General features: G+C 47.2%; 1 long non-coding RNA gene across 1 annotated transcript; it reads left to right on the top strand.

Annotated features, from left to right (window-relative positions):
- Positions 1–9,429, top strand: LOC143830200 (uncharacterized). Its single transcript, XR_013228381.1, has 3 exons — positions 1–425; positions 2,869–2,993; positions 9,144–9,429. It is a non-coding gene; the product is annotated as an uncharacterized LOC143830200 (long non-coding RNA).
- The last annotated feature ends 5,161 nt before the right edge of the window (positions 9,430–14,590 follow it).

The following is a 14,590-nucleotide window of genomic DNA, read 5'->3' on the forward strand; positions in this document are numbered from 1 at the left end:
CTGATCTTGATTGCTCCAGCATGGAATGCGTGGAATGCAGGGGTCCGTTCTGCTCTCAACAGCTCTGCCACAGCTGAGTGAGACAGACAAGGTCCCACACTGCAACCAACCTTCCAGGCTGAATCCTCCCAAGCTTCGAGTTGGGGGAAGCTGTTTTCTGTGCCAACACCTGCTGGATGGATCAAAGGTGTGCAGTCCTTGCAGCAAGAGCTCCCACTCGTCCTCCAAGAAGAGGGCAGTGAGAGGGGGTGGGGGAGAGGGGGAGTAGTAGAAGAGCGAGCCATGCAGTGTTAAAGTGACCGCAGAGCATTCTTCCGTTCCAATGATGTGGGAAAACTCTCTAGGCGACGCCAGCTAAACACAGAGCAACGCAGCTCCTGCTGCTCTCAGGCCAGCTACTGAATTGTGCTGGTCCTCCGCACACAGTAAGTTCCACGTAGCTCAGATATTAACTATTAGCTCAGCATTAACCGCTCCGGCTTTTCTGCTCAAAAGCTCTCCGACTCCTTCCCAGTTCCTTGTTCTTCAACTCTCCCAGTCTCTCACTTTCTCCTCTCAATCCCCCTCCACTTGCCCTCTTCGTCTCCAGCCGGCTCGTCTGCTGTCTCTCGGCCGCTCCGCTCTCCTCGGCACTCCCTGCAGCTTTCTTCCAAGCTTCCCAGCTTTCTTTCCAGCTTTCAGTCTTTGGAAACTGCTCTTCTAGTTAAACAGTTGGGGTGGTCTCTGCCCTACCCGGTTGACAAGTTCGGGGCTGAACAATGAAAAAAAAAAAAAAAAAAAAAAAAAAAAAAAAAAGAACCCTAAAAATTCCCCAGGACGGAGGAGCTAATGCCTTCCATCCGCCCCGGTGGCCATCTTGCCGCCAATGTGGTGTTGGAGACGAATGCTGCAAATACCATTGACAGCCAGTTACCAACAAGATAGTTTTTTGTTGTTGTTAGGTGCGAAGTCGTGTCCGACCCATCGCGACCCCCTGGACAATGATCCTCCCGGCCTTCCTGTCCTCTACCATTCCCCGGCGTCCATTTAAGTTTGCACCGACTGCTTCAATGACTCCATCCAGCCACCTCATTCTCTGTCGTCCCCTTCTTCTTTTGCCCTCAATCGCTCCCAGCATTAGGCTCTTCTCCAGGGAGTCCTTCCTTCTCATGAGGTGGCCAAAGTCCTTCAAGGATCGCTGCCTTGTCGTGGCAAGGGGGCTTGCGTAGTTCAGTGAAGCTATGAGCTATGCTGTGCAGGGCCACCCAAGACGGACAGGTCATAGCTGAGAGCTCTGACAAAAGGTGATCCAAAGGAAAAGGAGATGGCAAACCACTCTAGTATCTTTGCCATGAAAACTCTATGGACAGTTCCAAAAGATAGTTTTAGAGAGGAGCAGACCAACTATGCCATTAGAAGGCAAGATATTAGGGCTAAAGCTCACTTACTTTGGACACATCATGCGATCAAACTCGTTGGAGAAATCATTAATGCTCGGCATGGTCAGCGGCAAAAGGAAACCTGGTCGCCAAAGGATCCGCTGGCTCGACACGATCAAAGCCGATACAGGGAAGACCATGAACCAACTACAAGAAGTGGTCATTGACAGAAACGTAAGGCGAAAACTTTCCTATAGAATCACCGAGGGTCGGACACGACTGAACGGAATCGTAGCCAAACGAGGTTTTTTCTTGGAACTCCAGTCGAGGTTTTTAGACTATCATTTACAGAAGCAACTTCCTACCTCCAGTTCTTTGTTACAGGATACAACATTTCATTTCATAAAACTGTAAAAGCAGTGGTTCTCAACCTTCCTAATGCCGTGACCCTTTAATCCAGTTCCTCATGTGGTGGTGACCCCCAACCATAAAATTATGCTTTCTTTCACATAAATTAAACCAAAACTGACCAATGGCGTGAAGATCCATTATTGACAATTGTATATAAATTGTTTTTCCCCCGGGGTTTCTCTGCTCAGTCCTGCCTCTTGGCCCACCGTGCCGATCTCTCTCTTTTCCGCTGCTCCCGACAGACGAATGCTCTATCTCGATCTACCCTGCAAGGCTGTTGTGTGGATGGCGCTCCCCCAGCCAAGCTGCTTGCCCTGCCGCGACCCCTGTGAAAGGGTTGTTCAACCCCAAAAGGGGTCCCGACCCCCATGTTGAGAACCACTGTTGTAAAGATACCTCCTGGGGCATTGCTAGTCAATTTGTATATCACAGCTCTTTACATGAACATACCTCACGATGAGGCAAGAAATGTTGTAGAAAATTGTTTAGTCATCCTAACCCCCCATACACACTCATTTTTTAAAAAATCTGTTTGATATTGTTTTAGAAAACCATTGTTTCAAGTTCGAGGGAGAGTCATTTCTACAGATTAGCAGACTCTCAATAGGATCTGCCCTAGAACCAATCACTGCTAATTTATTCGTGCTCTGGGTAGAAGAATCTTGGCTTTAAAATAGGGAGGAACCACCCCCCTTTTTTATTGTATTATTATGCAAGATTTGTGACCCTTCTAAAATTAATGACTTTTCTGTGTGGATCAACAATCAACATGGAACTATTTTTTTAGGAATGGGGGTAGGAAGGGGATCTTATTATTGTGCTGCCATGTTGTGACATTTTAAAGTCTTTTAATGGGAGTTTTAATGGGTTTTTTAAGACATTGTAACCCGCCGCGAGCCATTAGGGAGTGGCGGGAAATAAATTGAAATAATAATAATAATAATAATAATAATAATAATAATAATAATAATAATAATAATAATAATAATAATAATAATAATAATAATAGCAGCACAACAGGACCTCCAACAAATTTTCTTTTTGGACACATTGGTAACTAAAGATGTTGAAAGGGGGTTTATTTGTTTCATCCTCCCAGATGCCTCCAGGCAGACTCTTCTGCACTTTGATTCTTTCCACCCCAGACTTTTCAAAGTTGAACCGCCGCTTGGTCAATTTCTCCGATTAAGATACAACAATGTGTCTTTAGCACATTTTGAGAAGGTGAGTGAACAATTAGTGGTGGAGTTACAGGAAAGGGAATATCCAAACTGGACTAATAGCAGAACACAAAATTGGCCAGGCAGCATCAACTTACTATGAAATGCTTCTCACATACAAACACAGAATCCCTGTTAACAGACTTGCATGTTCTTTTGAGTTTAGCCGATTTTCTAATCCGGTAAAAAGTATTATTTTTCATCATTGGCATTTAATATCCAGCATACCTGGTTGTGAAGAAAAGCTTTTATGGGCATGGAAAAACAGTCACAGCATGGTCAATTGGACCATGCCCCATTGTGGGGGAGAGGAGGATAATAACACAGACTTACCAAAGGGTAATTTACAACATGGACATTGTGTGTAAACACAGGTGGAAAATTTCTGAATATATGCATCCTTATAATGGCTTCAAAATCAATATTATATCTTTCATAAACTGTATATCCTCCTCGTCCTCCTCCCCGGCTGCTGCCTCAGGGGCTGCCCTGCCACTCTGCCGCCGGCTCACCTTTGGTGCTCTCCAGCGGCCGCCATGGCTGGGGCTCGCCCTCGGCGTGGCACTGTGCAGCTGCTGCTGGCAGCGCCCCCCAGCGGGTGGTAAGAAGTCAAGGATGCCAGCAGGAAAGCAAGTGGAGCAGGGGCTCAGCCAGCGGCGTCCCTCGGCAAATGACTACCCCCCCGGGCCTCAGTAAAATTGTCAAGCATTGACCGGTCTCCGGTGATAAAAAGGTTGGGGACCACTGTTATAGACTATTCAACTATAATTAAAATCTATTCATAAAAATTACAGCATAGAGATTAAGGTATGTTCAGGTTGGTAGGCATATCTGGTTTATCATAAAGATCCCAGTAGGGGATATTAAAGAGCCTCTTGTGGCGCAGAGTGGTAAGGCAGCCGTCTGAAAGCTTTGCCCATGAGGCTGGGAGTTCGATCCCAGCAGCCGGCTCAAGGTTGACTCAGCCTTCCATCCTTCCGAGGTCGGTAAAATGAGTACCCAGCTTGCTGCTGGGGGGTAAACGGTAATGACTGAGGAAGGCACTGGCAAACCACCCCGTATTGAGTCTGCCATGAAAACGCTAGAGGGCGTCACCCCAAGGGTCAGACATGACCCGGTGCTTGCACAGGGGATACCTTTACCTTTACCTTTAGGGGATATTAATTTGGTATTATGTCATTATTTATTTATTTATTTGTTTGTTTCTTTATTTATTTGTTTGTTTGATTTCTAGCCCACCACTCCCAATAAGGCTCATGGTGGGTTACAAACATATATAAAAACCCCAATAAAACTACCTCTAAAAACAATCAAAAATCTACTCAATAAAATACACAACAGTTCAATACACAAGATGTCCAAAAGCAGCGGAAACTCTATATAACTAACCCTATTTATAATGATTCTGGAGTCAGCCATCTGCTTTCTGAAAATGAGAGTAAAATCTGGGACCTCATTTTGGCAAAGCTCCGATTTTGATTTCCACTGTTTGACTTCTACTGAGACAACACACACACACACAAAAAAAATCCCGGATTTGAATCTTACAATAAAAGAACTTCATTGTACAATCATACTGTTGACTCTTTCTCTTCATCCAACCTGCAGGTCATGGCTGGAGACCTCCCCTCCCCAAACCCCACACTTCTCAGGCGCCACTCCCCAAATTTTCAGGCACTTATGAATCTGGATCAGATAACCCTATCCTTTAGACTAGCCTGGCCTTTACGTTGCGGCCTTTCAGGCACCATGCCAAAATAGTTCTCTTTGGCCAAGGTTTTAAATCTGAAGTTCTATCCTTTCCAAACAGCTCGCACGGTCTGCTTGTAGCCTGACGAGTATTAACAGGCATCATTTTAGGCTGCTGAGTACGGCATTATGTTCCCCCTGGCTTGGCTTCTGGCTTATCTTTTCATTGATTCTTACGTTGCTGTTTCTATGGTCTTAGTCTATTTATTTACGTTTGGATTTATGCGACCGCTCCTCCTGGGATGCCGGCCCCGGTTGTTTAAACAGCATATTAGTTTTCCCTTCTGAGACATGGCATGGAAATGCTCTAAATATAGGGTCTGCTATCTCTGGTGCCAGAGCCCCATGTGCTCTGGAAGAACTGCTCTGCAAGAACAGCTCTCAGAGAACTGGGAAAATTGAACTCTAGAAATTCTTAGAGAAGCTTCATAAAAACAGAAGCGACAGGGATGAACAGGTGCCCGGAATCCAAGCATGCACCGCACACAGATTTATGTTGGCACACTAAAACAATCGCTCTGGGTGTTCCAATGTGTATTTATGACTTATTATGTGTTTGCCACTTCCTAATAAAGGGCTGGCAATGAGAAGCGTTTGAACGGTGGAAACATGATGGGTCATAAATCCATAGGTTGGCAGTCAGTTACGGAAATGACATTCTCAGAAAGTCACTTTGCTGGCCTCTAGCTCCGAGTCTAGCTCTGAGAGCCTCTTGTGGCACAGAGTGGTAAGGCAGCAGAAATGCTGTCTGAAGCTCTTTTCCATGAGGTTGGGAGTTCAATCCCAGCAGCCGGCTTGAGGTTGACTCAGCCTTCCATCCTTCTGAGGTCGGTAAAATGAGCACCCAGCTTGCTGGGGGGTAAACGGTAATGACTGGGGAAGGGAATGGAAAACCACCCCGTATTGAGTCTGCCATGAAAACGCTAGAGGGCGTCACCCCAAGGGTCAGATATGATTTGGTGCTTGCACAGGGGATACCTTTACCTTTACCTATAGCTCTGAGTCTGGAGGTCACTTTTCAGGGATAAAAAGGCTGCTCAGCCCTGTTCTAAATAAATACAGGAGCAGCAGCATCTCCAACGCGGTACTCGTGAGCACCATTCCGCATGCTGATTCCTAGTGCCTGCCAAGTCCTTTTAGAAAGTGGGGAGCCCTCTAATCTGGAGAGTAGGGCTTGATTCCAGGTGGGTGACCTTGTTTTGCCCAAAACGAACCCTCAAAATGGTCTGCATATTCTGCTTTGCGTGACATGCACCAGTAAGCCCATTCCTGGCCTGTCGTTGTCCTTGGGGGGTGCCTCCCCCACTTCCATTGGTTAGGACTCCAGCCTCATTCCTCTGGACCCTGTACAAATGTTCAGCTTCTAAAGTAGCCAAATTCCTGGTGGTTTTCAAGCTGGTGACGGCAAATAACAGTTTATTCCACTATGAACAATTCCTCAAACTTCCAAAACATCAAAACGAACTCCTAGGTATTTGTTCGTCTTTGTTATCTTCGTCAGTGATGTAAGATACTTTTCAATTCCTATCATATGTCAGATATGATAATACGTATCGTAATATGTATCATTTCATTTGCTTGTATTACGGCTGATGGGTCTTCACCAGTTGGATAACCTCCTGGTAGTGGCTGGAGCTTTCTTGGGCTTCCAGCTGATCTCCAGGAGATAGAGATCATTTCCCCTGGGGAAAAGGGCTGCTGTGGAACGAGGACTCTATGATGTTATAGTCCAGGGGTAGTCAAACTGCGGCCCTCCAGATGCTCGTGGACTACAATTCCCATGAGCCCCTGCCAGCATTTGCTGGCAGGGGCTCATGGGAATCGTAGTCCACAGACATCTGGAGGGCCGCAGTTTGACTACCCCTGTTATAGTCCGTTGAAGTCCCTCCCCTCCCTAAACCGCACCCTCTTCAGGCTCCACCCACCCAAAACTCTATGTATCTTTCCAATCTGGAGTTAGCAGCCTTAAACTGTGACGGATACCTGCTGAACTTCAACCCTCTCGGCCTTGGGAAGTGGCGTTCTTGTGTTGGAAAGAACATAACAAAGCTTAAGCAATCTTCTCCCTTTTTTTTACTGTTGATCCCAACATCTGTTATGACTGGAGAGTTTTGTTCTCCTGAGCGTCAAGGACGTTACCCTCTGTGTCAAGAACATGCGATAAGGGCCGAAAATAAAGATTGCCTAAGAGGAGATCAGCCCTGACTGCTCCTTAGAAGGCCAGATCCTGAAGATGAAACTCAAATACTTTGGCCACCTCATGAGAAGGAAGGACTCCCTGGAGAAGAGCCTAATGCTGGGAGCGATCGAGGGCAAAAGAAGAAGGGGACAACAGAGAATGAGGTGGATGGATGGAGTCACTGAAGCAGTAGGTGCAAGCTTAAATGGACTCCGGGGAATGGTAGAGGACAGGAAGGCCTGGAGGATCATTGTCCATGGGGTTGCGATGGGTCGGACACGACTTCGCACCTAACAACAACAAGAGGAGAAGGTTGGGAGGAGAGAAGCACAGATGCCCAAGGTAAAGGATTCAAGCCGACACTTTTTTATTGTGATCCCAGGGGATCTCCAGCCACCAACTGGAGATTGGCAACCCTATTGATTTAAGAAGAGGAAGAGTTGGCTTTTCTACCCCACTTATTCACTACCTGAAGGATTCTCAATTGCCTCCCCTTCCTCTCCTCACCACAGACACCCTATGAGGTAGGTAGGGCTGAGAGAGCTCTGACAGAACTGCTCTGTGAGATCAGCACTATCAGGTCTGTGACTAGCCCCAAGGTCACCCATCTGGCAGCCTGTGGAGGAGCGGGAAATCAAAGCTGCTGCTCCTGTCAGCTACTCCAAACTGACTCTCTTGTGGCAACGTAAAAGACGATAAAATATTCAATGAAACACGAGTTTTGAGATATCATTTATCCGGACTTCCTTTGTGCCTTTGCATGAATTCCGTCCTCTGAGGTGCTATTACCGCCGTGTAATAGCAAAGTGCGTTTAGTCAAGGCTATGGTCTTCCCAGTTGCAATGTATGGCTGCGAAAGTTGGGCCATAAGGAAGGCCGAGCGTCAAAGAATTGAGGCTTTTGAACTGGAGAAGACTCTTGCGAGTCCCTTGGACTGCAAGGCGAACAAACCGGTCAGTCCTAGAGGAGATCAGCCCTGACTGCTCCTTAGAAGGTCAGATCCTGAAGATGAGACTCAAATACTTTGGCCACCTCATGAGAAGGAAGGACTCCCTGGAGAAGAGCCTAATGCTGGGAGCGATTGAGGGCAAAAGAAGAAGGGGACGACAGAGAATGAGGTGGCTGGATGGAGTCACTGAAGCAGTCGGTGCAAACTTAAATGGACTCCGGGGAATGGTAGAGGACAGGAAGGCCTGGAGGATCATTGTCCGTGGGGTGGCAATGGGTCAGACACAACTTCGCACCGAACAACAACAAACAGCAAACAAACAGCAAAGACAGGTCCCTTTTTGTATACAGATTGACTTCAGCCACACAGTGAGGACTCTTGTGCTATGGCGGCAAAGGCAGCCCAAGCAAAACTGCACAGCCACTCAAAGCTCACTCCACCACTATGCCCGGCCACTTCCTAATAACATTGGCGGGCACCAGAAAAAGTGTTGATGGGTGCTGTCGGGCACACGGGCACCCTGTTGGGGACCCCTGAAAGAGGTCCATGGAAGAGGATGTCACAGTGAAGGCAATAATTGTTACGATGCTATAATATTCCTTCCGGCTAGGTTGCCAAAGACCAACACAGTTTTCCCCGTGAATGTGAACTCGCGCATTCATCCTGCACGCATGCTCCCAGCGTCACCATTCCTGGGGCTACAGCGCCACCCTCTGGGTTTTCCTTCCCAACAGCAAAGACAGGTCCCTTTCTAAAGCATTTATAGACGTGTCTGTACGTATCAATAAAACCAAAATAATTTCGTCCTCAAGTGCCTCTAGACGGCAGAGGGTTTGACCTGTTTGCCCTCTACTGGATAATGGCAGTTCTCTTCCCCAAGTCCTGTTGGGCAAGCTGTTTCTTGTTCACAGACAACCCCCCCAGTCTCAAAAACTCCTCACCCTTAACAATGCAATGTCTAATCTGGACACTGGTACTAGAGTTTTCAACAAACTCGGATGCCAACTCTGCTGCCACATACACTCCAATGACACAATCACCTAACAACATCACCTACACCAGGGGTAGTCAACCTGTGATCCTCCAGATGTCCATGGAATACAATTCCCATGAGCCCCTGCCAGCTGGCAGGGGCTCATGGGGATTGTAGTCCATGGACATCTGGAGGACCACAGGTTGACTACCCATGACCTACACCATCAAAGGCTTATTCACTTGCTCAAGTTCTGACATTTATCCCATTAAACGCCAACAATGCCTCTCTGTTCTCTACATAGGGCAAACAGGTCAAACACTCTGCCAAAGAACTAATGGACATAAAGTCTGACATCAAAAACCACAGGACTGAAAAACCTGTAGGGGAAGATTTCACCCTTGCAGGACATTCAAGAAGGGACCTCAAAGTAGCTGTTTTATTGCAAAGGAACTTCAAGAACAGACTGGAAAGGGAGATTGCAGAAATGCAAGTTATTACAACACTGAAAACAATGGCATGCCCAGGACTCAACAAGGACCCAGGTTTTTTTATCTGACTATGCTTGCTAATCTCATTAAACTTTTATGTCCACATTTCTTACAATCCCCTCTTCTTCTTTTTTTTAAATTTTATTTGGGACAATGTGACTGTAATGTGATGTTAGTAATCTGCAATATAATTTTGAATCTAGCTCTCTGGCCTCAGGACAAGATAACTGGCCAGCATAGCTTGTCCCTTGCAGGGATGCTTCCATGCTCACATGGAGACAGATGGGGCCAGCAACTAGACTCTTTTAACTATTTCTTTTCACAACTGGGAAAGTGTCTGCCATTAATTACTAACATGGACAGTTTTATTTCTCCAATGTTTCTGCGAACCACAACTGAACTCAAAAGGACTGATTAGCTGTTTTAGCAAAGAATTTATCATACTGCATTATTTGGCTGTTAGAACATTGTTTACTAATTTGCCACTAATTTACCTTTTCTATATATCTGTACGGGCCTCTTATGGCACAGAGTGGTAAGGCAGCTGACATGCCGTCTGAAGCTCTGCCCATAAGGCCGGGGGTTTGATCCCAGCAGCTGGCTCAAGGTTGACTCAGCCTTCCATCCTTCCGGGGTCAGTAAAATGAGTACCCAGCTTGCTGGGGGGTAAACAGTAATGACTGGAGAAGGCACTGGCAAACCACCCCGTATTGAGTCTGCCATGAAAACGCTGGAGGGCGTCACCCCAAGGGTCAGGCATGACTCGGTGCTCACACAGGGGATACCTTTACCTTTACCTTTCTATATCTGTAGTCTCATGATCCTTGTTCCATTTTGAGGAAGTGTGCATGCACACGAAAGCTCATGTCTTGAATAAACCTTTGTTGGTTTTAAAGGTGCTACTGGACTCAATTTTTGTTGAGCAGACGGAATAGTTATCCAGAGAAGTGAAGGTAACTGTCTTCACCTGAACAATTTTGAGTCCCACAACACAAGACCAGCCATGTTTTATTCAAGGTATGAGCTTTTGTCTGTGCATGCACACTTCCTCAGATGCAGTGCTCAGACCTTGAATAAGGGTCATCTAGTCTAACACCTCCCCCAGCACAATGCAGGAACTCACAACTGCCTGCCCACCCACAGCGACCCCAATTTCATGCCCCTGTGATCTCCCCACCAAAAGGCCAAGCAGATAACCATGAAGGAAGACCAAGTAGGTGACCAAGAAGAAGACAGCCAAAGAGAATAAGTAAATGACTGAGTAGATAACCAAAGAGAAGAAGACAACCAACAAGAAGGCATTCTTCAAGGAAGGGATTACAAAGAAGACAGGCAGGATGAAGGAACGGGTGACCAAGTCGATGACTAAGATCAGCAGGAACAAGAAATTACCCAAAGAAACAACCAAAAAGAAGATAGCCAAGAAGATGTCGAAGTAAGTAACAAAGGAGATGCTGTTCAAGGAAGTGTTTTTAAAAACCCCAAACCCACAAAATCAACCAAGGTAGAATAGCCAAAATCATGAGGTTGAGGGAGCTTAGTCTGTTTAGTTTGGAGAGAAGACGACTAAGAAGTGATATGATAACCATCTTCAAGTATTTAAATGACTGCTATATAGAGGATGGAGCAGAGTTGTTTCCTGCTGCCCCAGAGGGTCAGACCTGAACCAATGGGTTGAAATTAATTCAAAAGAATTTTCGGCTAAACATCAGGAAGAAATCCTGACAGAGTAGTTCCTCAGTGGAACAGGCTTCCTCGCAGGGTGGTGGGTTCTTCTTTGGGAGTTTTTAAGCAGAGGCTGCATAGTCATCTGGCAGAAATGCTGATTTTATGAACAGATTGTGAGTGGGTGGGCAGCAAGGGATGTGCCAGTGTTTGTCTCTTGTGGCCCTTCCTTTCATACCTAGGGCATTGCTGATCACCACTGTGGGATGGTAGAATTCCCGCCCGGCCAGGCTGTATTCTGGAGATATTTGGTGATCATTTGGGCATGAAATGGGGGTCACTGTGGGTGGGCAGGCAGTTGTGAGTTCCTGCATTGTGCGGGAGTTGGACTAAATGACCCTGGAGGTCCTTTCCAACACTATGACTCTATGATTCTATGAGCTGAAGAGTTAAAACCAAAATCAAGGATAGAGAATAGGTCATTGTTCAATGAAAGAATTTTTGAAATTCTAATTTGTAACTTTGGGTTGCAAATGTTCGTGTTAGAATCCCCGACACTCACACACCAAGGTAATACCATGTGGAGAGACAGCTCTGGTGATTCTGCCTCTGAATACTCACCACCAAGTCTTGAAGGTGACTGTGAAACCTTCGTTTTCTTTTAGCACCTGGTAGCCAGAGATAGATTGCTCTTTAACACAGAAGCTCCATTCTTAACCATCAGGATGAATCAAATGAATATTGACATGATTTATTGGCATAGCTCTGTTGGATTGGACCCAGCGTCCATCGAGCACAGCATCCTGTTTCCCAAAATGGCCAGCAGAGCACAAAAAACAGGACAGCAACCCTTCCCAATCTTTGTTCCCCAGCACAAAGCTGGGTGCCAACCTACCGGTGTGGCCTGGGATCACCTGGAATTACAACTGATCTCCACTCGTGAACAAAGGCTAAATTCTGAATTCAAAGCCCAAATTCATGAGTGATGTAAGGCCAGTTTCCCATCTAGGGTCCCTCGAAGGTACACACACACCTGGGCTCTCGAAGGATTGTTCTCAATTTTAAATTGAATTCATTCATTAGAAGGAGTAACCACTTGTAACTGAGCTGGAGCTATGCATAAAAGGTGACTGATGATCTTTGTAATAAATAATTATTGGCATGCTTGCTACAGTAACCCGAGTTCCTGTTTTAAGAAAAAAAGAATTTTATGCTTGCTGCCATCTCCCCATTGGCTCAACTACGATTGATTTGACACGCAGTGAAGAACACAATTTGTTGACGGGAAATAAACCCTTAATAGCTATCTGACCATCTTCGGCCAACAGAGGGCAGTCCCCCTGGAGGAAATGGCTGCTTTGGAAGTTGGTCTCTAGGGCAGGGGTAGTCAACCCGTGGTCCTCCAGATGTCCATGGACTACAATTCCCATGAGCCCCTGCCAGCAAATACTGGCAGGGGTTCATGGGTATTGTAGTCCATTGACATGTGGAGGACCACGGGTTGACTACCCCTGCTCCAGGGCATTCCCCCATGCTGAGGCCACTCCCCTTTCTAGGCTCCACCCCCAAATCACCAGGAATTCCCCAACTCTACCCGTCAGCCATCTTGGGGGTGAGAGGTGGTCCCCAAGGAAAGGAGGTTGTTTTAATCAATATGTACAGACACTTCACTTTCAGAAACACTAAATAATGCCCATAAACGTCTCTTTGGTCCCAGATTCGTGTTAAATATTCATCATATTATCTGCATATAAAGGTGTGTTCACCATCTTTATGGGTTCTCCATCTTTGGAGATTGTTAAGCAAAGGCTAGAGAGCCATCTGATGGAGAGGCTGATTCTGTGAAGGTTCAAGGGGGTGGCAGGTAACAGTGGATGAGCAATAGAGTTCTGGGTGTCCTCCATAGTGCAGGGGGTTGGACTAGATGACCTTACAACTCTATGATTCTATGTGTCAAGGAATTAACCCTATACTATCATGTTCACAACCTTTGAAGGCAATCACAATAAGAAAAACGGCTGTTCCCCACCCCACTATCCAAAGGGGTCTCAAAGCAGCTTACAAACACCTTTCCCTTCCTCTCCCCTGTGAGGGAGGTGGGGCTGAGAGAGCTGTAAGAGAACTGCTCTGTGAGAACAGCCCGAAGAGAACTGTGACTGGTCCAAGGTCTCCCAGCTGATGGCAAGTGGAGGAGGAGCGGAGAATCCAACCCGGCCCTCCAGAATAGACACTGCCCCTCTTAACCGTTACGCCACGCATTACGGACGTTTCTCCCCCAAAAACTAAAAGAAAAAACCAAACTAACAAACAAAACCTAAATCTAAGAATAACGTTAGCTTGCACTTCCAATGTTCAAGTGAAGAGTCTGGAAATAAAGTTTGCACCAGCTAAATGGGCCTAATAGAGATATCTTCCAAATCACATCTGGGAAAATTCCATCTTGTAAAATGGTTGGGATTCCCCCCCCAAAAAAAACAAAAACACCTTTACAGAGCTTGTTAGAGGGGTGGAAGTCAGGAATGAGATTTGGAACTGAAAATACATTATATAGCCCTAAAGGTTTCAGCGGTCGCTCAGAGGCACAGGGAAAACATTTGGCACATGCTCAGAGGCGGCTCTGCTGACTTTGCAGCCCGTCTCCAGGGCCGAGGCCCTGGGTTTGCGTGTGTACTGTTGCCTGTCCCCGTCTCCCTTGGCAGCTTGCGCATTGCCCTTTTAAGAGCGGGCTTCTCCTTGCCTGAATGGGCTCCACAGCCCAGGCATGTCCATTGTTGCCGACGCTCCCGTCCCGGGCGGCTCCATTGTGCACCAGAAGGGCAACGCTAAGGGGGCCCCTCGGAACAGAAGTTTTGCGGGAACTGACGCCAGCCAGGGCCTGGGACTGGCAGAGGGGCAAAAGAGGAGCTGCGTCAAGCTTCTCCCCCAGCCCCGACGCCCCCGCATGCGTCCTCCAGGCTGGGGGGCAGAGAGGATTTCCTCCCCGAAAGGCAAGTGGGAATTACGCGGGAGGGAAGGGGTAGGGGGAACGGTTAGGCCTTCTGCCCAGGAGACCCTCTCCAAGCTCAGCGGACGGGTTAGCCAACAGGTGGATTGGGAGGTGGCCAACTATTCCCCACCTGACCTGCTCCTGTGTCCTGAGACTGAGCAGGTGGAGCTGTATGGGCATGTCTGGGAAAAAAAACGTTGCCCATGCACTCTTCCCCAATCCAGGCTACGCTGCCAGAAAAGCAGCAGCGCCTACAGGGAGAAAGGGGCCACCTTGGCGGATCCCGAGGAGGAAATGTGGCGGCGAACGGTGCGCCTTACAAAAACTCCGGGAAAGTTTTACCGAGGCGTGAAGTTTCGTGAGGACGAACTGTCGTCCCGAACCCTGCAATGCTCGAAATTTCACAAGGACGAATTCATTTTCCAAGCTCTGTTATGTGCTTGGGGGAGATTCGCACCAGTGGGTTGGCCACTCCGCCTTATGCGGTGAATGAGTTTGTGGGAAGGGGGGGGCGGCAAAGGCTTTTTGCGAGGGCCGCATTCACTTGACCGTTGCCGGGACACTCATCGCCACGGCAACCCCCGAGCGCTTCAGCCAGGCGGGTGATTA

Source organism: Paroedura picta, chromosome 1 (assembly GCF_049243985.1).
Source record: "Paroedura picta isolate Pp20150507F chromosome 1, Ppicta_v3.0, whole genome shotgun sequence".
Classification (NCBI taxonomy): Eukaryota; Metazoa; Chordata; class Lepidosauria; order Squamata; family Gekkonidae; genus Paroedura; species Paroedura picta.